The following is a 27,257-nucleotide window of genomic DNA, read 5'->3' on the forward strand; positions in this document are numbered from 1 at the left end:
GTTAAACTGATGTAGTTATACTGGTGCAATTATACAGGTAGAGTAAAACCAATATAGTGTAAACCCCTTGCGGACACTATTTCAGTATGAGTGGCATTTTAAAATGAAGTTATTTAACTTAAATCCCTTATCAACATAAACTAAACCAAAAAAAGGCCCTCTTATACCATAATAAGAATATCCACACAGGGGGTTATACCAGTATGACTATAATTGGTTTAAATTCACGCCTTATGTATATTGGTAGAATTTCCTGTGTAGACAAATCCTTACATAGAACTGTGTGCAAAACAATCACAGACCAGAATTAGTCATAGTAAAGTTGAGAATATTGGAAGATATTTATGGGCTCACTGCCAGCTTGACTGACTTACCAGGAATTGAACGTGGGACTTCCAGAACTGTAGTCACTACAGCTTGAGCTAAAGAGCCAGCCTTTGTAGCTGAACAGAATGGGAAGCTAAATTATAGTCAAATAACTTATTTGCTATGAATACTTTGCTTAGCTCTTCTGAGATCCATGTTTATATTATTTTAAAAAAATCTTCATTGCCACTGGAAATGGAAAATAATGTAGCCCTCTAGACTTTTATATCTGGGACAGATCACTAAGCTATTTAACAGAAAATTACAGGGCAGGGTGGTGTAGCTGGACTAGTGATATTGTTGTTAAGTACCAGGATCCCTTGATGCTTCTGACTCTTGGTAACAGTTCCTGCAATCCTTATTTTGAAATTACTCCCACCACAGCATTTTCTTGCTAAATGTAGATCTAAAGCAGTTGTTCTTAACTTGTGGCCTCTGGGTCGCTTGCGACCCAATCAGCACACAGCTGCAGCCCATGTGACATCCTCAGTGCCGTACAGATAGTATATGTATTGTGTGAATGCAGCCCACAAGAACCACCTATCTAAAGTGACATATCGGTTTGTCCTGGATCCATATGCACATATTGACTCTGATATCAATGGGAGTTGCACTATGGATTGAGGCCAGTACGTGGTCCTGAGGTTTAAATGTTAACATTCAATGTTAATGTTTTAGGCTTAAGGGGGACAGAAGGTTAAATAATTAAGCAGGTAGGTTTCTTGCTAGGTTTATATTGTATAATGAGGTTATCTTTTCCCCTATATGGGTGGGCGGTGGGTAAGGGTGCTGCTGCCTGTATTGGATATATAACCGACTAAGTGAAGATTTTGGTCACAGATCTGTGATGAATGAAACCCTTGCCAGTATGATGTATCATTCAAAAAGCACAGCTGGCCCACTCTGTTGTCTCAGCTTGTCAAACATAATTGTTTGGTACTGACTGAAAACATTAAGGTGCAAAACACTAAAGGCTAAATTCTGTTCTGATATGTACATGCAACTTTCCTGCCATCAACAATCCTTCAGTCTCGGTGCCAGTTAAATCCCCCAGGAGAACTGCACACTCGTATTGGAGGGCAGATTTAGCATTAAGTAAAGAGTTCAGTCTCTTCTTTTATCTCATATCTTAAATGACTTTCAGTTAGCAGAGAGGCTACGGTGACATTTCCATGAAGTATTAGGGTCAGAGTCTAGAGACCTGACTCGTGCAAGTAGTTCTATTAGCCTTAATTTTCAAAAGTGACCAGTAAATTATCATTGGGATTGTATGGCAGGGTTTCTTGTTATGCGGGGGTGGGTGGGGTGGAGGGATTAAAATCTCATGCTTCAGAGTTTTAGCTGGTTACCTGCAGGGATCAGGAAGGGATTCCCTCTCCTACCCCCATTTAGTCTGTGGTTTTTTGTTTTTTGTCCCCTTCCACTGAAGCATCAGGGAGGACTGCAGCTGGACATGGGACCCTGGACAGGGTGTGCTCAGGGCTTGGAAGCGGCACTGATCATTCTCTCTCTCTTGGGTGCTTGGCTGGCTGGTTCTTGCTCACATGCTCAGGGTCTAATTGATCACCATAAGTGAGGTTGGGAATTTCCCCCCAGATCAGATTGGCAGTGACTTTGGGTTTTTTTCGCCTTCCTCTGCAGCATGGGGTGCCAGTCATTTAACAGGATAATCTGGATATATCTCACTAAATCAATTCCCTGCCATTGCAGGGGCCTCAGGCATTGGCGCATCTTGGTACCTCGTATTCTACACATGGCACACAATAGTTTAGTCTCCTGTGGGATGTAAAACTTTGGTTGGATTCTGGTTGTTGGGCAGTGTGAGTGGTGACTGGGTAATGCTGATAACCTGTGATATACAGGAGGTCAGATAAAATGTCAGGTGATCCATTCTGGCCTTAAACCCTCTGATTTTAAATTGGGGTGTCAATTTTGAGGGGTCCAACTCTGAGAATCAGGCCCCTTTATGGTGCCATCAGTTTAGTACCTAAAAATGAGGCAATCAAAATCACCAGTCACTTTTGAAAACTTAGCCCTTTCGTTTCCTTGCCTGAGTAAAGACTGAAAGGTCTGACTCTCAGTTTGGTATTAATGTGGATGTAACAAGCAATAGGAAGTATCGCAGGAGTCCAATGATCTTACATAAGGAAATCCACTGTTGCTGTCACGTGTCACCAGTGCTATATTCTTCATCTATTTTACATGGCCTACTTTCTTCACAGTATACATCCTAGCCAACCAAGAATTTTTAAAGCCAAATGTATCTGGTGCCATCACGGTTAAGAACATGACCTGTGTGAAGATAAAGTGTTGCAGGGAAAACCTCCGGTCTAAGAAGATGTTGCTATTTTGATTTGCAAACAGCTGGGAAGTCTAATTCCCTTTGGTAGCTTTAACAACATAATTAACCTTCACTTTAGCCTCTATTATGATATTGCTCCTTGACAAAAGAATGTCATAGCATTCTCTCTCCATTGTTTATGTTAGTTCATTATTGCTAGGAGAGGGATCTTTAGATCATTTGTAGACAGCTCCCAGTACTCCTCTCTAGCCTTCAAAGAATGCTGAGTACGTTGTTCTGATCTATTAAAATTCCATTATCGCCTCTGGGTCACAGCAGTGATTATGTAAACGAACAGATCCCAGTTAGGAGACTCAGGTTTATTTTTAAATGTGGCAGCTAAATCTAATGAATGAACAAACTAAATCTGCCAACATGTCATTTTCGTTAATAACTCTGTATGCTATTAGAACCCTGTCACTGGGGAACTGGATAGCTAACAGGAATAGTGAAGAGATATCAGGCTTTTCTTCTGTAACCCATTGGGCTGATTCCAGTCTGAAAGGGTAGCAACCAAATTTTGTTGCCTTCTGATAGCTGTTTGGTGGTCTCAGTCCCAATTCCCAATTGGTCCCATGAGAACCCTCCCCAACCCACAACTGGGGCTAATTTATGCCTGGCAATCAGAACACTCAGGCTATGGTATTATCCTCTTCCCCAAAGAAGTGGTCCCTCGAGGTCAGGGTTGGTTGACAGGGAAAGGTGCTGAAGCTTGTGGTGTTAAGGCTCATACCTTCTGTGGACATCTAGAGGACTTCAACTTGCAGATGCTGTCAGTTCAGATTCCTCACTGGCCCTAAATTCTTCCCACATGCACAAGTACAAAAAAGAATTTCTCAGCGTATAGATCCTGCAAAACTTCACAGGAAATATCACAAAATAGTGAGATCACATTTGATTCTTTCCCCCTTTTTTCTATCTAAGACCTAATACTGGATATGACTTGAGTGCTTAATCTTATTGTAGAAAAACCCTCAGTTCTCAGGAGTGTCCCACTAATTTCATACTTGCAGATAGGTTGGAGGAGATTAGATAGTTTGGGTGAAATTCACACAAAGCTAATACAAAGTCTATGCACTATGAAACAGGCAGCTTGTGGATGGAGCCAAGAACCCAGCTCAGCTCTTTAGAACGTGAGGTCTCTCTCTGTTTTCCCTACAGGAAATGTTATTAAAGTTTAAAGCATAAGAAGACAATGAATTGCAAGTATTACACTGATCTATTTTATCTGGCTTTGGTATGTGAAAAATACACGTGCAAGTATAGATTACTAAAAGCATGTTTTCATGGTCTGTATTTTGGAGCACACGGAACATTTATAAGATAATTTAAATCATTTATAAATGATAAACCTAAAATAAACAAAATTCAAAATTAAATAATATACAGAGATGATCAGGCATGCCTCGCTAGACTCTTCTCCACAGTATCTTATCCTTTATCATCAACCTTTGCTTAAGGTCTTTTAACTTGTTTTCAATCAGCATGACAGTCTATTTCTGTTAATTTATCAATTATGATTCCATGTGACTCAGCCTTAAATGCTTTGCCAAAATCTAAATATATTACCTCAGCCATCTTCCCTCAGAATTCTGTAATTCTATCAAAAAGAACAGTCATGTTTGTCTTGACAAAGTTTTTCCTGTATAAACTTGCAGGGTGAGATTTTGTGTTGTGCCTCCAAGAAGCACAGCATGGAATTCACAGCTCAGGTGGAGGGAAACTAAGGTGGCTTCAAGCCACGTTTGTGCATTCCCAGTTCTGAGTGGCTCTGGAGTACCTCAGACAGTCCAAAGTTATGGAAGCCTTTCTCAAGCTGCCTATGGATCCCACTGTGGCCCCATCCCTACCCTACCTCTAACATTCCCCTTGTGCCAAGGCTTGCAGTGAGGAGCTCAGAGAGCATTGTAAGCTGAACCTACACAATTCTCTCCTGGCTGGATTGGGGGCCCTCATGTCTCTTTGCTGCTGCTGCTGCAGCAGCATAAAATGGCCATATCAGATGGGAGAATGCCTTCCAGGATGCCTATTGCTCATGGCTCCATTACTCTCTGCCCTCTAGTGTGTTGTCCAGTCTAGTGTAAGCAGAGTCTGAATAAGCTCACCCCTGCAATCTAGCGATGAACTGGGGGAGGGGGAAATTCAGGAGCACATTGTATTTGCATAGAAATGCCTGCTCTGCCTCCACGTTCAGCAGATGGAGCTGCTTTGCCAAAGTGATCAATTTTGGCTGGGTTTGGGTTACAATTCACCCTTGTATTTCATTCGTCCTGAGGGGAACTGTCATGGCGAAGGTACCTCTTAACAAGGCAGACAACATCACCAGGCAACTGGTGAAGAAGTGGATGTTTCTTCCCCAGAGAGCCAGCAATGAACTGGTGTACATCTCGCATAGGCAGGGCAGTGCCAGCGTCCCTCATATGGGTGATCTTTGCGACATTGCAGTGATCACTCACACCTTACGCCTTCTGATATGCCCGGATGCCATGGTTAGGAACATCGTGGACAATGCTATGCAGAATGTCATCAAGAAGCAAATTGCAAAAGGATCTCCTCCAACCAAGATGTCACCACCTACCTGAGCGGCTCCCAGGAAGGTGAATTTGGAAGAGACGGGGGAGACTTTGCTTCGCTTTGGATTCATGCCTGCAATGCTACGTGATGACTGGAGAAGCATACTGGCTGCTGCTGGACATGGTGCAAGAAACACCAGGAGCTGGGAGTCCTAGTGCCACAGGCAGGGGTGGCTCTAGGTATTTTGCCACCCCAAGCACGGCAGGCAGGCTGCCTTTGGTGGCTTGTCTGCAGGAGGTCCCTGGTCCCGCGGATTCGGCGGCATGCCTGCGGGAGGTCCGCCAAATCTGCAGGACCAGCGGACCCTCCGCAGGCATGCCGCCGAAGGCAACCTGCCTGCCGCCCTAGCGGCAACCGGCAGAGCGCCCTCCGTGGCTTGCCGCCCCAGGCACGCGCTTGGCATGCTAGTGCCTGGAGCCGCCCCTGGCCACAGGTGAAGAACATGGAGCACACAATCATCACTCCAAGAGCTAGAACTATGCTGGAGAGGACCTTGAAGGATTCCATCTGCTGGCAGTATGTAGAAAACCTGAAATTGAAGCTGGACCAGGGTGAGGCCTTCAAGGTGACGTGAAAGTGGGACGCCAGCAACCACTTCCTCCCCAGGGACAGCTTCACCTGATTTGCCAACTGAAGGTTCATCCACAGGGCCCAGCTCAACTGTGTCCCACTGAACGGATCCTTCTGCCACTGGAATCGGGACAAGCGGTGCAGGAAGTGTAGATATGCCAAGGAGATGCTACCCCACGTCTTGTGTAGCTGCAAGCCCCATTCCAGAGCCTGGCAGCTGCACCACAATGCCATTCAAGATCACCCAGTCAGAGCCATCTCGTCACCCACAGGGAAGGTGACCGTGACCTCCAGCATCCCCGGAACGGACAGCCAACTGCGACCAGACATCATCATCACCAAGGACCAGAAGAAGACCCTCATGATGTACATCATAGTTCCCTTTGAAAACAGGACCCTGGCTTTCTGTGACACCCAGTCTTGAAAGCTGGAGAAATACTCCCCTCTGGTCGACACCTTGAAAGCTAGGGGTTACCAGGTTCAAACTCACGCACTGATCATTGGAGCCCTGGGCACATGGGACCCCAGTAAGGAGCGACTGTTGCAAGAATGCGGAATCGGTCAGTCCTACGCTTATGGTGTCGGACGCCATCAGATGGTCAAGGGACATCTACCTAGAACAGTGGTTCTCAAAGCTGGTCTGCTGCTTGTTCAGGGAAAGCCCCTGGCGGGCCGGGCTGGGCTGGTTTGTTTACCTGCAGTGTCTGCAGGTTCGGCCAATCGTGGCTCCCACTGGCCACGGTTCGCCGCTGCAGGCCAATGGGGGCTGTGGGAAGCGGCAGCCAGCACATCCCTTGGCCCGCACCGCTTCCCGTAGCCCCTATTGGCCTGGAGCAGTGAACCACTGGCCAGGGGGAGCCACGATTGGCCGAACCTGCGGATGCTGCAGGTAAACAAACCAGCCTGGCCTGCCAGAGGCTTTCCCTGAAAAAGCGGTGGACCAGCTTTGAGAACCACTGACCTAGAACACATCACCAGACATCAACAATACCAGGAGAGATGAGCTGGAGTGCCAGTCAGAAGCGAAATTGGAAAGTAACTGAAATACTTCTCTAATGAATTATATCTACTAAAGAACAAGCTATTCTAAATGCTCAATTACTGAGGGACAGTCTACACTCATTTTTATATTTACATTTTAAAACCAGCTCTCTGTATAACTTTTCATGAGTGATGTATCCGAGTATTCAGATTCTGATATCTAAACTGTATCGTTAAATTTATTCACCTAAATTTGGGTTATTACAGATTATGTACTATATGTATTTTATGACGTTTAAACCAGATTTTGTACTTTTGGATAATCTAAGTGCGACACCCAGATGTACAGACACTCTTTCCTTAACCTGTGTATTATATAAATGTAACATTAGCTTTAATAAAAAAAAATTAAATTTGAAAGCAGGGATAGTGAAATATTATTATCCTTATTGTAGGAGTAAAGGGCAGCAGAACTGTATTTAGCATGTGCTGATTGAGAGGGTCACCTGGAACTGAACCTCACTTGTTAAGCAGGGGTAGGGATGCCAAATCTGTGTGAAAGAAAGGAAAGAAAGAAAGAAAGAAAGAGTAGTGAGTGTTCGTGTTCAGTGTTCCCATGTGGAGGTGTGGATGCTGCTTAAGGTGTCCGAGACATCATTTGACTCTCCCCTTCCTAGTGTTTAAAGACAGAGCTGCTTAGAGTCAATTGAGAAACCATTGTTTCTGTTCAGCAATTGCCAAAGCTGACTCACTGATAAGCAGGTCCAGGGACTAAGCCTTAGACCTGGTGTGGGTACAGCGTTGCAATGAAAGACAATGCAGAAGATGCGCTAGCAGTGAGGTTCCCTACTACGCAGTGCATGACCAAGTGCTGAAATTACTAAGAGCTGGGATATGCAGTGAGACCTCAGAACACAGCACTGCAGAAGTGGCAGTGAGTGGGCAGCAGCAGCAGAGATAACAACAGCTGCAGGGGCAGGCAGTGGCAGAGATAGCAGCAGCAGCAGCAATAATCCAGTTGCAGAGGTATGCAGCAGTTGCAGAAACATTGCTCAATTGCTCAGGGCTGGGAGGTCAATCCACGTCAATGCACCTCTGAACTCTGGGTCTTTGCTGACCCAGAACAACCAACTGTGATTGGGGTGCAGTGGAGGGAAAGGGGAGTGGCATGTTAAAGGGACATTAATTCATCAGACTTTTGCACCACAAGGAGGGAAACTGAGGCAAAGGACCCTGCCCAGTGTACTGTGGGGTGGGTGTTTCCTATGGTTATATGCTTTTGAATCATGGTTGTGGTGTTTTCATAAAGAAATGCTGGGTTGACTTTGCTTTTTAATACAAGTTTTCTTTTGCAGGGGTCGGCACCACCATGTTGAGTGATGGACATGTGACAAAATTACCGTATTTACTGAGGGACATTGGGGGAGGAGGGGTTTGTCATTCAGTGACTTCATTTTTTGAAAAATTACCACGGACCTCAACGTTTTTACCACGGACACTTGTATCCATGTACGGAGACCTTGCTGACCCCTGTTTTTTTGTAATACACAGATTTTATGCTTGAAGCATTGCCTCTTGGAGGTGCACATAGGTGGTCTGTAGTTTTCCCAGATTACTGACTGGGGCTTGAGCTGATTCTATTTTGTATAGTAAAGAGGACCCCCTAGATATGAACCCGGCCCTTCTTGCTGCTGACACCACTTGGTAGAAGTTTTAAATGTCCCAAGCAATGTGGCTTCCATCACTTCTCTAGTAAGGTTTCACTGAGTGAAACACAGGTTGTTTTCCATAATGGGCAGCCTAAATTCTCCCTGTCTTAATTCCATCCTGTTATTCCCATTCATTGCCCACTGATCACCCCAAATACTTCACATTCCTTACTTCTTACACCCTTTAAGTGTTTGCAGACATTATCATTTAATGCCTTGGTTATCTCTTAGTCAAGATATACTGTACATAGTTACCTCCTTAATCATTTTTTAAAAGTCAGTCCTGCCAGACTCTCTTCTTCTGCAATGTTAAGAGGAATAACTAATAATCGTTACCTGTCTTTTAGAAATAGCTATGATAGATCAATAGATGAAACAGAGTGCAGCTTAGTAGTTTGTAAAGCACTTTGAGAAGGAAGAGGCTTAGAAATGCAAAGTATTAATCTCCTACAGAATGCATGGAATGCTACTTCTTCAGCTGTGATTTGATGTAGCAGGGCTTAGTGCTGGCTATACCATATTTTGCTATAATAAATGCACGCCATCAAAAATTGGATCTAAAATATGATTTTTGTACCAAAACAATAAAGATTTAAGAATTTTACAGTTGTTTAACTGACGGAATTATAGTTAAGGAAGTGCAAGAGTTTCTATATGGAGCACTTAGTATATTGCCACCTACTACAATGTATTCAAGTGGCATTTGGCATTACCTAGACCTGTGCCAGTGGTGTCTTTCTGGCTGCAGTCTTCAGTTTTCTCATCCATCCATCTCTGGGTTCTTAGTTGTGCCATTCTCAAAAACAGGTGAAGGAATTTCTTCTTCCCATTTGCCACAGAGGCCAGAGAAGCAGGAACCATCAGAGATCTTCCCTTACACAGAGACAAGGAGAAAGGATCCTGGGAGATTTTTTTCTCTCCTGTTTCCTGTGACCAAAAAGAAGATGGGGTCAAGAGGCAGGAGATTCATATGCTACCAGCTCCTGTTGGTAACCAGTAAACTGGAGAAGGTCCTGAGCCAATACCCTGGGTCCAAACACTTTCTAACTCTCAGCATGTTCAAAATCTGGGTCCATTTTACATTCCCTTCTCTGCATTAAACTGCCAGGAAAGGTTTTGTTATTACAGATGGACACTGACAGATATTATGAGACAGCAATGCAGAGTGTCACAGTGGTTGGTGACAAATAACTTTATAATTCCAATATCAGAGGGGTGGCCGTGTTAGTCTGGATCTTTAAAAAGAGAAATAAGAATTATTAGAACTTATTGATTTTAAAGGAATGTGATGCAAATTAGAACCATTCAATGTGATATTTCAGGAGCTCTGATCAATCAAACAGTATCCACATAAAACTGCTTGTTGGAAATGTCACAAATAATTGTTCAAGAACACTTTGCATCTTGTAAATATATGCATATATTTACTCTTTTATGAGCTGCTCAAAAGTTCCCATTCTTCCATTGAACAGGAACCTATGACCTGTTCATTTGGGAATTAAAATGATTATGATGCTGCCTCTTTGTTCTTAGGGCACATAATCAATACCAGAGCTGCGAAAAGCCCTGGTGATAACCTCTCTTTTGACATCTTGTCAATAATCCTGGCATCATGATCAAAAGGGCTGTAGTAAGACTCATAACCTGCATCAGGAGAATAAGGGTACTAACGGTAGGGTGAAAAATAAAAACTCAGTTAAGTTTTATTGCTGTGAAGTAAGCCAAGGGCAACAGACGGCTTGACAAGAACATGCAAAAAATGTTCAGTTAAAGAGATCTCATAACGGGTATCGCAAACAAGTTATTAATGAGAGAGCTTAAATCATTAGTTACGAAACACTGAGTACTCCTCCCTTGTCAGTTTCAAAGGAAAGTGAGATTTAAATTTTTCAAGCACTTTATCAAATACTTCATCTTAGTCATTTTTCTCATCCATCAAGAATTCCACTGACCATTTTCTGGAAGCCTTAAGGGAATATATAAAGCAAAGTTTAAAAATAGATGATACATGGCTTGTATTTCTATAATGCTACTCAAAGCCAATCATTTCACTCTGCAACGAAGAGTCATCTACCCAGGTGTGCTGAACCTCAGTAACTAGAGATATTTGGATTAAGTCGGGGAAGTAGGGAAGCAAGGATGAAGATACACTTGAAAATCCTTTATGCTGACTATAGTACACACACCCATGTCTGTCTCTGTGACCCATCACGCATCAGTAATAGGAAAACCATTTCTGGTGACCATAAAGGGGTGAAGACCTGGCCCCACTGAAATAAATGGCACTGGACTTCAAAGTACCTGAGGCACACTACAAACAATTCATGAAGGCTCACAACAACTCTATGAAGTAGGGAAGTATCATTAAACCTACTTTACGGATTGGGAAATGGAGATCAGGACATTTTCAAACTTGGATGGCTAAATTTAGACACAAAAATCCATATTCTGAGCACCTATTTTGAAAATATCAGCCTAAGTCCTACGGGCAATATGTGGCGGAGCCACGCATAGAACCTAGATAATTTTATCCCTTTCTTAAGCCGTATGCACCAGGCCAAGACTGGGTCTACTCTACAGAGACTATGCAATCACAGCTCCCTAGTGTAGCTGCAGTGTACAGAGACATAAGGAGGAGTTCTGTCAATATTGGAACACCATCTCCCTGAATCATGTTAGCTACGCTGACAGAAACTCTCTTCTTTTGGCATAGCTGTGTCTACACTGGGGAGTTTGTCAGTAGAGCCACTGTGGGGGAAAGGGGCTGGGAGGGTGAACAGTCCTCCTCCCCCTAAGGTTCTAGCACTCGCTCAAAGTGCCAGAAAAAAATATTATCTGGTTACTAAATCACTTAATTGCGCATAATCACTTATGTGCAATTAAGTGATTCGTGCTGGTTTTGTGACAAATAGGAAAAGTGTGATTTTTGCCTGAAGTTAATGGCATTACTGGAGAATTAGTAGAATTCAACAGAAATTTCTTGTCAAATTCTAAGTGTATCAGATTAAAATGCTGTTTGTAGTCACCTGCTTTTCTGCACAGAAAGCAAAAAGTTTGTCTGCATTTATTGATGACAGCAAACTGATTTTCTGAACGTGATTGAAAACAATGAGATTTTTCAACTTTTTGTTTGTAATTCTGCTTTTTTGCAGGAGGGTCTGCACAAGAAGCTGCAGTTTTGCTAAACTTTGCATGAATTCCAACTACAAACATCCATTGTTTCTAGCTTATTAAGCAACAACTTGTAAAAGCTTTCTACTAACAACTGTGCGGCAAGGAAGAGGCCAGATAACTGAGTGATTAAAAAAATAGTTTGACACTCATATGAAGTAGCAAGTGACACATCAGCACAACTCCGAGTCATTATATCTATGACATCAGGAGAATTGTGTGTGGAGTCAAGGAGAACATTGCTTTGGCTACAATGGGTGTCAGCCACATCAAGACCTTCTGTGAGCCAAAAGTGGCTCGTGGCTTGCCTGTTCAACAACACTGTTTTAGACAGACATTCAGACATGGATGTTGGAAGAAAGAGAGGTGTTCAGTGCATTCTGGACTGTTATTTTCATAAGAAAACATGAACTGAGAATGTGACAAGTGAAAATAAACTGCCCCTGCAAGATTCCATGGCAGCTGAGAAAGAAATGCAGTTAACTGAACACTAACCTCAGTCCCAAGATTCAAAATTTACTTCAAGCATTTCTGATAACAAAATAAAAAAAAAAAATCTGTGTCGTACTATCTCCTGTTAGTGACCTAAGTAAAACAAAAAAGTGACAATCCTGTTCAACCAAAGCTAAATACCTACTCTGCTGATAAAAAGAGGATAGATTCTCAGAGAACTACTACAAAGGTCACACATGGATTGAATATTCTGTTAATGAAAATGCGGTTTATTGCTTCGTTTGCGGACGCTTTTCAGGCAATTCCTTGCAAAAGGGTGAAAGGAATGGGAAACAAGTATTTATTGATGTTGTTTTTTCTAAGTGGAAAGACTAGAATCAGGGGCGGCCCTAGACATTTCGCTGCCCCAAGCACGGCGGCGTGCCGCGGGGGGTGCTCTGCCGGTCGCTGGGAGGGAGGCAGGCGGCTCCAGTGGACCTCCCACAGGCGTGCCTGCGGAGGGTCCACTGGTGCCACGGTCCGCTGGTCCCGTGGCTTTGGTGGACGTCCCGCAGGCGTGCCTGCGGGAGGTCCACCGAAGCCGCGGGACCAGTGGACCCGCCGCAGGCATCCCTGCGGGAGGTCCACTGGAGCCGCCTGCCGCCCTCCCGGCGACCAGCAGAGCGTCCCCCGCAGCATGCCGCCTCAGCACGCGCTTGGCGTGCTGGGGCCTGGAGCCGCCCCTGACTAGAATACTCTTTTTCGTAGCATGCAGAAAGTGCACAGCACAAATGCTCGACTGTCTTGTGGAAGGAATTTCATGAGATTCTAGAAAAAGAAAAAGCCTATTTCTTCAAAAAATCCAACAACTAGATAGATAGAATAGGAGTAATTTGAAGTCTCTTCTATGAATAACCAGTTTTCTTGGGGCAGGTCTACATTTAAAATGCTGCATTGGCCTGCTGTAATGCTTTAATGAAGGTGCTATACACTGACAGGAGAGAGCTCTCCCATCAGTGTAGTTAATCCACCTCCTTGAGAGGCAGTAGCTATGTTGACTACAGAAGTAATTCCCTGACATAGCACTGTCTACGTCGGGGGTTAGGTTGGTGTAACTACATCGTTCAAGGGATGTGGATTTTTCACACCCCTGAGTGAAGTAGTTATACCAATGTAAGTCTGTAGTGTAGACTTTCTGCAGACATAATGAATCCAAAGGATCAGGAAATAAAGGAAACTTCATTGGGTTCCTTGAGATGTTATCAGAGACAGATGCAAACCTACATTCAATTATGGTCATTACTTATCTCATGAATATCAAAAAGATCTAACTTGCGGCTTTGGTAAATTGTGGAGAGAAATCAATATTACCTGAGATTGAAGAAGTCAAGGTTTTTGCTGTTTTAATTGTTAAGACTAAAGACATTTCTAAGAAGGAGCAGCTTTCTCTAATTATTCGATACCGTCATGAATGCTTTGTAAAAGAAAGCACTTTTGGTACTTAACACATGCTTAAACATGGTGCTGATTCTTTGACAAACTGTATATATATATATATGACCAAACATTCAGTATGAGACTTGATTGGCAAGTTTGTGGGGGACAATACTATGACAATGCAAGTGTAATGAATGGGTGAGCTAATGGTGTTCAAGCAAGAATAAAATAAAAGGCATCTCATGCTGTGTTCATTCACTGCCATATCCACAAGCTAAACCTTGTTTTAGTCCACACTATCTCAGATACGCCTGAACTTTCAGAATTCTTTACGACTGTACAAGTTTTGCACAGCTTCATGGTCAAAAACAATAGCAGATATGAGTTAATTGTTCAAACTCAAAAACATCTCCAGAAGAAAGTTATTCGGCTAGTGTGAATGACAGCTACCAGGTGGCTTTATTGGTACTGAGTAGTAAATACTATAAAACTATATTATGAAGCCATTCTTGCTATACCAGAAGCAGTCAGTACAGATCATTCAGAAGTTTCAGCTGAGGTAACTGGATTTAAAACTAAGCTAGTCTACTTCTTTTTTATTGTATATATTTATCTTGGAAAAAATACTCAGTGTGATGAGTGGGTAATTAGAGCAACTTCAAAAAAGTGGACTTGTTTTACTATTTGTTACACACTTGATCAAAGGAATGTGAAAAAAACTAGAATCAGCAAGATGTGATGCAGAGTAGGGAAAAACAGCTGAGAATGCAAAAGAATTTGCTGTTGATTTTGGCTTTGAATTGGATTATGGGAATTGTGGTCTAATTCAGAAAGTTTCATGTTGACTATCTGTTCAACAGTACCACTGGACAGAAGAATATTGGTGAAACGAGTCTCAGTGATAGATTTTGAAGAACTTATTTTGATGTTCTTGACCATTTCATTCCTGAGTTCAACAGGTGTTGTATGGACAATCAACAGTTGCTGAAACCTGTGGAGGATTTGATGCATATGCCTTAAACTTCATGGGTTTCAAGAAATAGGAAGATTTTTCACATTTACAATTGACTCATCAATGAAATACTTTTGAGATTGCTAATCTTACTGGCAAAAATGTACATGGCATCAACTGAGAAGGAGAAAAAGAGTAAAGATATTATTTATTTATATAGCAAGTTTAAAACACTGCATAATCCAAAGTATTGAAACTGCTACAGATCACTCTCATACTGCCCATTACTTAAACTTCAAATAACCATTTTTTGTGTGTGCTGAAAAGAATCAAAACTTACATCCGATCAATGTGTGGCTGAGCCATCCAATGCTTATAGCGGTGGAACAGAAAATGGTAAAATCCTTCAACCTTGACAACTTAGGCCATGTCTACACTACCACTTATGTCAGCAAAATTTATGTCACTCAGGGGTGTGAAAAAACACCCCTCCGAGCAACCAAAATGTTGCTGGCATAAGCGGTAATGTGCACAGCACTATGTCGGCAGAGCTTGTCCCAACGACATCGCTACCGCCACTTGTTGGCGATGGTTTAATTATGTTGATGGAAGAGTTCTCTCCCATCTGCATAGAGCAGATACATGAGAGATCTTACAGTGGCACAGCTGCATCAGTAGACCTGTGTCACTGTAAGGTCTCCCAAATAGACAATGGATGATTTCAGTAGACTGCATGATTGTCACTACCCTTTGTTTGATAGAATTATATATATTATATGTAAGCTAGCTAGTCTGAAGTACTATGTAGAAATGTATCAAAAATTGTCCCTAAAGTTATTTTTTATTGTATATTTAAATTCTGATCGGAAACAATTGCCCTCCCCAAGAAATATCTGAATTGGTGCCACTGGGTTTTTTCAGCATAGTTATGTTATCACTAGGTGTGTTTTTTCCAGACCCCTGATCCCTAAGTATTCTGGTGTAAATTTTAAGTGTAACCCAGGCCCAAATCTCCATTCCTCAAACAGTACAAATAGTTCTGGACATAAGCCTTCCATTGTTTCACAAAGATCAAATGTTTATCTCGAGTAAATTGATTGCCAATTAAAGCTATGTCTGCACTGCAAGAAGAGGTCGTGAGTTAGCTAATTCAAGACAGCTGTATCAGTTTCAAAACACACTTTTTCTGCAGTGAAGACAAAGTCTAATTTGTGGTTCTTTACATGTTTATGAAGACAGAGCCCTGGTCTACACTACAGGGTTAGATCGAATTTAGCTGCATTAGGCTGATTTTATAATGAATGCATCTACACAAGCAACCCCATTCCGTCGACCTAAAGAACTCTTAAAATTGACTTCTGTACTCCTCCCCAGAAAGGGGAGTAGCCCTAAAATCGACATTGCTGCAGACACAAATCAATGTTATTGGAGCTATCCCAGAGTGCTCCAATGTGACTGCTCTGAACAGCACTTTCAACTCTGATGCACTAGCCAGGTAGACAGGAAAAGCCCTGGGAACTTTTGAATTTCATTTCCTGTTTGGTCAGCGTTCTGAGCTCAGCAGCACAGATGACCATGCAGTCCCCCCAGAATCACAAATGAGCTCCAGCATACAGCGAACAGGAGACACTGGATCTGATTGCTGTATGGGAAGAAGAATCTGTGAAAGCAGAACTCTGATAAAAAAGAAGAAATGCTAATATATAATGCCAAAATCGCACAGGGCATGATGGACAGAAGCTACAACAGGGACACACAGCAGTACCGCGTGAAAGTCAAGGAGATCAGGCAAGCCTACCAAAAGACAAAGGAGGCAAATAGTCACTCTGGGTCAGAGCCCCATACGTGCCGCTGTTTTGATCAGCTGCATGGCATTCTAGGGGGGATCTTACCACTACTCCACCACTGTCCATGGACACCTGCAAGGGGGAATCTCATGCAATACGGAGGAGAATTTTGTGGATGAGGAAGAGGAGGAGGAGAAGGAGAATGTGCAGCAGACAAGCGGTGAATCTGTACTCCTCAGCAGCCAGGACCTTTTCATCACCCTGGAGCCAATACCCTCCCTGAATGCAGAGAAGGCACCTCTGGTGAGTGCACCTTCGTAACTACAAGTACAGGGTTTAAAAGCAATAGTATTTAATGTTTGATTTGCCCTGAAGACTTGGACTGCATTTGCAGCCAGTACAGCTACCGGAAAAGTCTGTTAATGTGTCTGGGGATGGAGCAGGAATCCTCCAGGGACATCTTCATGAAGCTCTCCTGGAGGTACTCTGAAAGCCTTTACAGAAGGTTTCTGGGGAGGGCTGCCTTATTCATCCTCCATGATAGGACACTACCACACCAAGCCAGTAGCAAGTAGTCCGAAATCATTGCAGTACAAAGCATGGCAGCGAATGGTCCTGGGTTCTGGTCGCATTCAAGCAACATTCGGTCTATATCTTTCTGTGTTAGCCTCAGGAGAGTGATATCATTCATGGTCACCTGGTTGAAATAGGGGAATTTTTGTAAGGGAACAGTAAAAGAACCCCATTCATACTGGGCTGTTTGTGCTTGGCTAAAAGGAATCATACTTCAGAATAGCCACGCGGCAAGGGGAGGGGTGAAGGGATCATCCCAAATAGATACACAGCGGCGTGAGGGGAGGTGTGTGCTGCACATCCACCTAAAAACCGCAGCCCCTCCTTTTAAATGGCAAACCCAACTGGCATTGCTTGCTATGGGAAAGGAGGGTGCTGCAGTCAGGACTGTCCATAGCTGTTCTGTATCATCTTAAATTTTACTCTCCCTTTTTATCCCCCCTCAGGTGCAAATGTTTCTGTGCTCCCGCTATAATCTCCATCCCTGAGGTTATCGCAGATTAAAAAGCGAAAAAACCACACTCACGATGACATGTTTTCTGAGCTCATGCAGTCCTCCCGCACTGGTAGGGCACAGCTGAATGCATGGAGGCATTCAGTGGCAAAGTCCAGGAAAGCATTAAGTGAGCATGATGAGAAGAGCCAGGATGCAATACTGGGGCTAATGGGGGAGCAAACGGACATGCTCAGGTGTCTGGTGGAGCTGCAGGAAAGCCAACAAAAGCAGTTTTGATTTGTAGTGTGTCTACAATAAGCAATGTGGCCTTGTCCTTTCCTCCTCCCCTCTCCCCCACCCCACTCTACCCTACCCTATCCCACCCGGGCTACCTTATCAGTTATCTCACTTTTTAAAAAAATTAATAAAGAAAGAATGCATGATTTCAAAACAATAGTGACTTTATTTCCGTTGCCAGCTGTGATCATAGTGGGGAGGGTGGTTGGCTTACAGGGAATTAAAATCAACAAAGAAGGCAGGTTTGCATCAAGGAGAAACACACACAACTGTCACATGGTAGCCTGGCCAGTCATGAAACTGGTTTTCAAAGCCTCTCTGATGTGCAGCGCACCTTGCTGTGCTCTTCTAATCACCCTGCTGTCTGGCTGTTCAAAATTGACAGCCAGGCGATTTGCCTCAACCTCCCACCCCACCATAAACATCTCCCCCTTACTCTCACAGATGTTATAGAGCACACAGCAAGCAGTAATAACAATGGGAATATTGTTTGCGCTGAGGTCTAACCTAGTCAGCAAACAGCACCAGCGAGCTTTTAAACATCCAAAGGCACATTCTACCACCATTCTGCACTTACTCAGCCTATAGTTGAACTGCTCCTTACTACTGTCCAAGCTGCCTTCATGAGCCATGGGAGCAAGGGGTAGGCTGGGTCTCCAAGGATAACTACTGGCATTTCAACATCCCAACAGTAATTTTCTGGTCTGGGAAGTAAGTCCCTTCTTGCAGCCCGGAGTTCCTAAAGATGCAAGCCATCCCATGCTGATGTCGGTGAAACGTCCTTTGTGATCCACCAGTGCTTGCAGCACCATTGAGAAGTACCCCTTGTGGTTTATGTACTGGTTGGCAAGGTGGTCCGGTGCCAAGATAGGGATATGCGTTCCGTCTATCACCCCACTACAGTTAGGGAACCCCATTGCAGCAAAGCCATCCACTATGACCTGCACATTTCCAAGAGTCACTACCCTTGATAGCAGAACGTCAGTGATTGCATTGGCTACTTGAATCACAGCAGTCCCCACAGTAGATTTGCCCACTCCAAATTGATTCCCGACTGATCGGTAGCAGTCAGGCATTGCAAGCTTCCACAGGGCTATTGCCACTCGCTTCTCAACTGGCAGGGCAGCTCTCATCTTTGTATTTCTGTGCTTCAGGATGGGGGAAAGCAACTCACAGAGTTCCAGGAAAGTGGCCTTATGCATGCAAAAGTTTCACAGCCACTGGGAGTCATCCCATACCTGCAACACTATACGGTCCCACCAGTCTGTGCTTGTTTGCTGTGTCCAGAATGGCGTTCCACTGTATCAACCAGCCCCACTGCCGCCATGATGTGCCAATTGCCACATCCCATGCATTTGGGAACATCTGTGTCCATGTCCTCCTCACAATCGTCCTTGTGCTGCCATCTCTTAGCCAGGTTCTGCACATACTGCAGTATAATGCGTGAGGTGTTTACAATGCTGGCAACAGCAGTGGTGAGCTGAGCGGGCTCCATGCTTGCCGTGCTATGGCGTCTGCACGGGTAACCCAGGAAAAAAACTTGAAATTATTGTCAGCAGTTGCTTTCATGGAGGGAGGGAACACTGACGACATGTACTCAAAACCACCCGTGACAATGTTTTTGCCCCATCAGGCATTGGGAGCTTAACCCAGAATTCCAATGGGCAGTGGAGACTGCGGGAACTGTGGGATAGCTTCCCATAGTGCACCGCTCCGTGAATCGATGCTAGCCATGGTAGTGAGGACACACTCCGCTGACTTAATGCGCTTAGTGGGGACATATACAATTGACTATAAAAATCGATGTCTAAAAATCGACTTCTATAAAATCGATCTAATTTCATAGTGTAGACATACCCTAAGTGAGGATACTCCCCACATGTTTGTGCCAGGATGCAAACATTTGTTCTTTATCTTAAACTGATTCTTAGGGTAAAGGATATGTGTCTGTAGCTGGGACCAAGAATGTGGGACATGTCCACCCTACCCTTTATGAATGTATTAAGTAAAGATAAAAAAATCTAGTGTTGACAGACCCCAAAAGGTGATAATACAAACCCAAACCTGCAAACACGCTCACACCCAAGTACCATAATTCAAATGATCAGTGCCATTAAAGTCAATGTATCTACTCACCATGAATAAAGTGCTTGGAGGATCCAGTCCAGGATCTCAGATGTGTGAACTATGATATAGCTAGCAATGAGAGGAAAGGCAAAAACAAAGTTTCTAAAATATTTTAAAAATCAGTTTTAAATGATGCTGTTTTTATTCACATAGGAAAAGGCTGGTGTTTTGTTTTGTGGTGTGACTGCCATAATGCTTTAGGTATTTCTCTGTTTCAACAAAGTACTTGAAAGGCACATTAATTTGCCAAACAGAAATCACATTAAAAAAATGAAATGGAAGAAACAAAACAAATATTTCTTGACAGCATCAGTGACTGACTATCTCGTATGGTATCTGTTTGTATTTTTGCCTCTGGGAGATAGAAACTGAGCTCTTTGTCATAAAGTACAGAGAGATAATTATTGTTCAATGTAGGGATGATTTGGGGCTGGAATAAAACCCTAAAAAAGTTGATACACAACTGGAGTAAAACCCTAAAGCTCTTTAAAAGGTCTCACATTTTGTATATCTATTCTGTCCTAAAAACATTGAAATATCATCCTCACCAGCAATATAGAATCAAATAATGAATAATAATATTGGCAAAACATTTTTAAAAATAGCTGCTTAATTCTAGGCTCCATACTTAGTCATATAAATAAAGGATCAAATTTGCAAAAATGCTGAATGCCTTCAATTCCCATTGACTTCAGTGCATGCTACTGGGTGCTCAGAACTTTTGAAAAGGTGACCACTTATTTAAGTGACTCAATATGGATGTAAAGTATCAGAGGGGTAGCCGTATTAGTCTGAATCTGTAAAAGCAGCAAAGAGTCCCGTGGCACCTTATAGACTAACAGATGTATTGGAGCATGAGCTTTTGTGGGTGAATACCCATGCATCCGACGAAGTGGGTATTCACCCACGAAAGCTCATGCTCCAATACGTCTGTTAGTCTTTAAGGTGCCACAGGACTCTTTGCTGCTAATATGGATGTAGAAGTCTAACATTAAGCAACTGGTTTTGAAAATCTTGGCCAACAGCCATAATCTAAGTGTGCAAGTTCTTTATCTGCTACCCACTTTTCATGAGTCCCTTATTAACATAAGCAACTGACACACCATTCCCAGCTGTGCCATTTGCAGAAGGCAAGACTTTTGGGTTGCTGTTACAGTGACAGATAATTCAACATTGCTTGATCTTTCAGCTGTTTGTGGACCTACATATGCCTCCTTTCCACATAAACCCATTTTTCTTCCTGTAGGCTATGTAATTTGTATAGTGTATATTTTAGGTGTTGGGATATGTGAAAATATGCCTGCTTGTCTGGCACGGAGGGAGAACAGCCAGGTGAAAAGCTGAGCCAGCGACCTGATCAGGTGAATAACTGGGTCAGCAGTTCAATCAGATGAATATCTTGGTCAGCAACCTGATCAGGTGAACAACTGAGTTTGCAAACTAATCTTAGAATTAGGTAGAAAAGTGTTTATACAGTATAGAATAAATAACTTTGGGACAATGCATTTAAGGCAAGCACCTAAATGTGGGGGTGTGCTTGCATTTAACCCTATGCTGTGGCCTGTTTTGGTGGACTGATCACTTACTGAAGTGGCAAATAAACGACATCCTTCTTCAGCTCAGAGGTCTGTTTCTGAACCCTGTGCATTCTGGGCAGTGGGAAAAAGAACCAGTCAACACTCCTACGTTTTCCTGTTGTGGATATTTTGCATACCACATACAGATTCACTGAGTTAGCAGAAAGGCTGTAGATCGCAAAGCCACGAGTCCCATATCAATTTAAGCTTCTTTCAGTATTAATTTGCTTGCGTTCCTCATTTTGGGTCTGTGTCTCTGGTTTGCTCCTGGGAAGTCTGAAATGTGTAATGTGTAATGACTCCCAAAGGGAGTCATTATAATAATGGAATTTTGCCAAAGTAAGGACATCAAGATTTAGCCCAAATGTAGCTTACTGTGTACAAGTGAATGTTTTTAAAATCAAGTTCAATTTTGGGGAGAAATAATATAAATTATAGGTGAGAATAGATTCTTGATTTTTTTTTGTTGGGTAGAGCATATAATAAACTGGATCCTTAATACAATTCCCATCGCTCCAAGCTGAAGCATCTGCCTTCTAAGATATTCCTGTTCCAAATAAGGATTTTGAACCAGGGATAAAATATTTAAAGGGAGGGAAAGAGATTAAGAGAAATTTAGAAGATGAAATATATTTAAATGAAAACAAGTTGGAAAATCCACCTGTTAGCTGTGAACTGCTTCCTTCGAAGGAAAGGCTCAAATCACTAAACTCAATTTATACTGGGAAGTCACAGGGCACAGCCAGACTCAATTAAAGCTTACTAGAAAGTGACAACTTCTATTTTGAACAGCTCTCTGCAACTCATAGATTAGCTATCATTGGCCTTGGGAGATTCTATTGTGTATGAAAAGCTGCTGCTTACATAGACCTAAAATTATGAGAGCTATCAGGTATTCCAGCATAATTATATTTTCAATTGACTGTACCTAAAAAGATAAACACCTGGTGTTCAGCCATAGCTCTCATTAGAATAATCAGGATAGTATTTCTGTTACTATATACGATGAAAACTACATGTTGTCATCCACTGCAAAATATGTAGAATTAATGTAACAGGCAGAGCTAGGCAAATAGTACCAAAATAGTTTTGTGAACAGTTTCATAAGCAAATGTGAGTTTTCTATGCTGTTAATCACAGGGATGTCCTATTAGTGGGTTGCACGTATGCAGTATCTGCTGGTTTATTCCTAGAAACTGTTGTGAATCCAGAAAGTTTCACAAAGCTGAGCACGAACTATTACTCCTCTGAATAGCTGCACAGTAAAGTGAATTATTTGCTATTGAGCATAATCCCTGTTTAAAAAGTAGAAGACATCCTATAGTATAGTGCCCATCTATAAAAAGGGAAATAAAAACAACCCAGGAAACTACAGATCAGTTAGTTTAACTTCTGTGCCAGGGAAGATAATGGAGCAAGAAATTAAGGAAATCATCTGCAAACACTTGGAAGGTGGTAAGGTGATAGGGAATAGCCAGCATGGATTTGTAAAGAACAAATCGTGTCAAACCAATCTGATAGCTTTCTTTGATAGGATAACGAGTCTTGTGGATAAGGGAGAAGCGGTGGATGTGGTATACCTAGACTTTAGTAAGGCATTTGATATGGTCTCGCATGATATTCTTATCAATAAACTAGGCAAATACAATTTAGATGGGGCTACTATAAGGTGGGTGCATAACTGGCTGGATAACTGTACTCAGAGAGTAGTTATTAATGGTTCCCAATCCTGCTGGAAAGGTATAACAAGTGGGGTTCCGCAGGAGTCTGTTTTGGGACCGGCTCTGTTCAATATCTTCATCAACGACTTAGATGTTGGCATAGAAAGTACGCTTATTAAGTTTGCAGATGATACCAAACTGGGAGGGATTGCAACTGCTTTGGAGGACAGGGTCATAATTCAAAATGATCTGGACAAATTGGAGAAATGGTCTGAGGTAAACAGGATGAAGTTTAATAAAGACAAATGCAAAGTGCTCCACTTAGGAAGGAACAATCAGTTTCACACATACAGAATGGGAAGAGACTGTCTAGGGAGGAGTATGGCAGAAAGGGATCTAGGGGTCATAGTGGACCACAAGCTAAATATGAGTCAACAGTGTGATACTGTTGCAAAAAAAGCAAACGTGATTCTGGGATGCATTAACAGGTGTGTTGTGAGCAAGACACGAGAAGTCATTCTTCCGCTCTACTCTGCGCTGGTTAGGCCTCAACTGGAGTATTGTGTCCAGTTCTGGGCACCGCATTTCAAGAAAGATGTGGAGAAATTGGAGAGGGTCCAGAGAAGAGCAACAAGAATGATTAAAGGTCTTGAGAACATGACCTACGAAGGAAGGCTGAAAGAATTGGGTTTGTTTAGTTTGGAAAAGAGAAGACTGAGAGGGGACATGATAGCAGTTTTCAGGTATCTAAAAGGGTGTCATAAGGAGGAAGGAGAGAACTTGTTCACCTTAGTCTCTAATGATAGAACAAGAAGCAATGGTCTTAAACTGCAGCAAGGGAGATTTAGGTTGGACATTAGGAAAAAGTTCCTAACTGTCAGGATAGTTAAACACTGGAATAAATTGCCTAGGGAGGTTGTGGAATCTCCATCTCTGGAGATATTTAAGAGTAGGTTAGATAAATGTCTATCAGGGATGGTCTAGACAGTATTTGGTCCTGCCATGAGGGCAGGGGACTGGACTCGATGACCTCTCGAGGTCCCTTCCAGTCCTAGAGTCTATGAATCTATGAATCCCTGTGGCTCAGGGGTCCAATCATAGACCAAGAACAACAAGCAGCCAATAAATAAAGTGAATACTTGGTTGTACAAACCATTTGGAAAGTAGTTTCAAAAAAGTACCATGGTAGAAATCAGGATCCATTTGTCAATGATTTATGAGCAGGAAAAAAATTAACTGAGGGCCAGTGCCGGGTTTACAATGGCACCAGTGACTCCATAGAGCCGGGCCCATGCTCAGAAGGGGCCCCGGCCTACTCCACTTGCACTGCGCCCCAAGACCCCGTTCCTCCCCTGACCCACCATTTGCTCCTCTTGGCCTGCCCACCGGCTTGCTGAGGGCTCCTCTACGCCCCCATCAGGACCCCAGTGCACCTCTGGCTCCAGGCCTGTGGGGCCCCGCCTGGCCCCCCAGAGCTGAGCTGCCTGGGACTGGTACAGAAGCCTGGCCAGTCTCAGCCTGGTGGCGGAGGGGGGAGGGACGACAGTGTGGTGGGCTTGGCTGGGCCCCTCCAGGCAAGTGCGTCGTGAGGGACCCCAGCTGGGGCAGGCCTTGGCCTGGTTGATCGCACCACTCCTGAAAGAACAGAGCAATTCCTGGCCCCGGGACCAGCCCTGGTTGCACTGCTGGCTCAGCCCAGCAGACACAGTCACCTCCCAGCAGAGCTGGTGAGTGCAGCTGGGAGGCAGGGCATGGGGGAGTGGGTCTCTGAGGAGTCTGGGGGGGGTGCTGGGCTGTGAGGGGGCAGGGAAGATGTGTGTTTTGGGGCAAAAGAGAGTGGGGCTTCTGTGAGAGGTGCTGGGCCGTTATGGTGGGGCTGTGGGCAGGGGAGTGCTGGGCACGGGTGGTGTTGTGCAGGGCGCTGTGTATTTTTGGGGGAGGTTGAGGGGGGGACACTGGGAACAGTAGGTCTGGCGGACTCTGGTCATAGGGAGTTGGGGAGGTGTTGGGCAGGGGGATCTGTGGCATGGCATGGGCCCCCCCCGAGGGGAAGGGACAGGCTGGCATCACAGGGCCACTGTTCGTCTGGGAACTGCCGGTTTGTAAAAAGTGCCCTCACAGTGGGGTGGGCAGAGTGGGGCTGCCCCTGCCATGCCATGCCCCTGGCTGGCCCCTCGGTCTGGGGACTGACCTCCCCACACCATGCTCCATTGCCTCAATGGGGGCCCTGTCATAGGTTTATTCCCCACTTTGAACTTTAGCATCCAAAAGATGGGGACCTGCATGGATCCTTCTAAGCTTAAATCCTAGCTTAGATCTGGTACTGCTGCCACCAGCCAGAGATTAGTGTCTGGCACACTCTCTGTTCCCCGAAAACTTTCCCTGGGGAACACAGATCCAAACTCCTTGGATCTTAACACAAAGGGAAATAAACCATTCCCCCACCTTTCTCCCTCCCTTAGTTGTTGGGAGATATTACCTTGATTCAACTCCTTGAATCTAAACAAAGAAGGATTCACCTCCCCCCCTCCTTTCTTCCCCCCACCTATCCCTGGTGAGTCAGACTAATCCCCTGGGGTCTCAAACAAGGGAAAAATCAAACAGGTTCTTAAAAAGAAAAGCTTTTAATTAAAGAAAAAAAAGAAAAGGTTAAATTTAACTCTGTAAAATCCGGATGGACGTTTACAGGGTACAGCTTATGAAACTAGAGAGCTAGCAATAGTACAAATACAGCAAAGAGGTAAAATATTGTTCCAGCAACACACATTTGCAAATATAGAAATCAATCAGAAGACTAATCCGCCTTTCTAATACTCACTATACTGAATAGAAGAGAATATTTCAGGAAGCTTGGAGAGCCTGGATATAAGTCTGGCCCCTCTTAGATCCAAAGAGAGAACACCCCCCAAAACAAAGAACACAAACAAAGACTTCCCTCCACCAAGGTTTGAAAGTATCTTGTCCCCTGATTGGTCCTCTGGTCAGGTGTTTGCCAGGTTCACTGAGCTTGTTAACCCTTTACAGGTAAAAGAGACCTTAACCCTTAACTATCTGTTTATGACACGGCCCACAGATATGTTTGGCGCCAGGCCCACAGAAGGTTAATCCGGCTCTGCTGAGGGCCTGATTGTGGCTGACCATTACTCTGGTGTGCAAAGGAGCGGAGGCTGATAACAGCCTTCCCTGCCTTGCATGGCTTACATAAGGGACAGTCACTGTTGCAGAAGGGAAGGAGAATACCTCAAAATAAATGATTCTGGATGCTTTTGTCTGCCCCACGGAGCCATCTGCCACCTGGAGATTGCTAGAGTCCAGTGCACTCTAGCGGTGTCCTCATCCCAGCCCTCTAGCACACCCATGATGCTGGGAGCTTCAGGAAAGTGTGGTGTGGGAGCAGACTAGGGATGTCCCTACACCAGGGGAATACCCAACTGGGGAGATCCAGCTTAGCTTTCTAGCCCCTTTGCTAGGAGCTGTAAAGGAGCCAGATGTCTAAGAGAGAAACTGGCCCAATGTCTTCAAATGTGCCACTATAAGAAAGGAAACACACTATGAATACTCCAGAGCACAGGAGAAACCATCTTCCCAGCTATCTTGGCTAGAGTCCTTTCTTGTGAACTGCCTAGCTGGTCTCTGACCTCCTTGGATTCCATCCAAGCAAGGTCAATAGATGATATGGCTCCTAACAAGCCCCAACTGCCAGTCAAACCCAGGCATTGAACCCCTCTTTCAAGTAGGGATTTTGCAGGTTGCAACAGGTGTACCAGTCCCTGAAGGTTCAGCCCTTGTCCGCTGCCACAGCCTATATTTCTGTATTCAGGAGTCAGACCAGTGGACCACTACTTGACAAAGTGAGGATATGTCTGCCTATGGTCAGTATAGCTGCATAGTGTAGACACAGTATACACCGACTATCAGTGTAGGAACACCACCTCCCTGAATGATGTTAGCTGTGTCAACGGAAGCACTCTTCCATTGACATAGCTGCATCTACACTGGACTGATGTAGCCAGACTGGTATAACTTTCAAGGGAGACCAAGCTCCCTTCCCTTGCAGGTCTGTGCAGATGCAATCTAAGCCCTGTTGTTTTAAAAGAGAAGAGGCTACTGGCAAAGGGGAGTTCTCTGTGGAGGATCTCCTGAGTTTGGAATTTAATTGGACATAGCCCAAGTTTGTTGACTTTCATACCCATCTGTTCTGTTAGGTACTTGCAGATACTGAAAAGCTTGAAGTAGCTCTTAGAGAGGAGGGGAGTTCATGATTAT

The 27,257-nt window shown here is 43.8% G+C and overlaps 1 long non-coding RNA gene across 3 annotated transcripts in view; it reads left to right on the forward strand.

Annotated features, from left to right (window-relative positions):
* The window catches only part of LOC120384951, a 34,560-nt gene extending 22,067 nt beyond the window's left edge, over positions 1-12,493 (forward strand). For 2 of the 3 annotated variants that reach the window (XR_005589182.1, XR_005589183.1), the window contains exon 4: positions 11,694-12,493. This is a non-coding gene — a long non-coding RNA (uncharacterized LOC120384951). Of the gene's footprint in view, positions 1-8,187; positions 9,107-11,693 lie in introns of those variants that run through there. The other variant, XR_005589184.1, reaches the window with a different exon arrangement.
* The last annotated feature ends 14,764 nt before the right edge of the window (positions 12,494-27,257 follow it).

The sequence above is a fragment of the Mauremys reevesii genome, linkage group 1 (assembly GCF_016161935.1).
Source record: "Mauremys reevesii isolate NIE-2019 linkage group 1, ASM1616193v1, whole genome shotgun sequence".
NCBI classification, from domain to species: domain Eukaryota; kingdom Metazoa; phylum Chordata; order Testudines; family Geoemydidae; genus Mauremys; species Mauremys reevesii.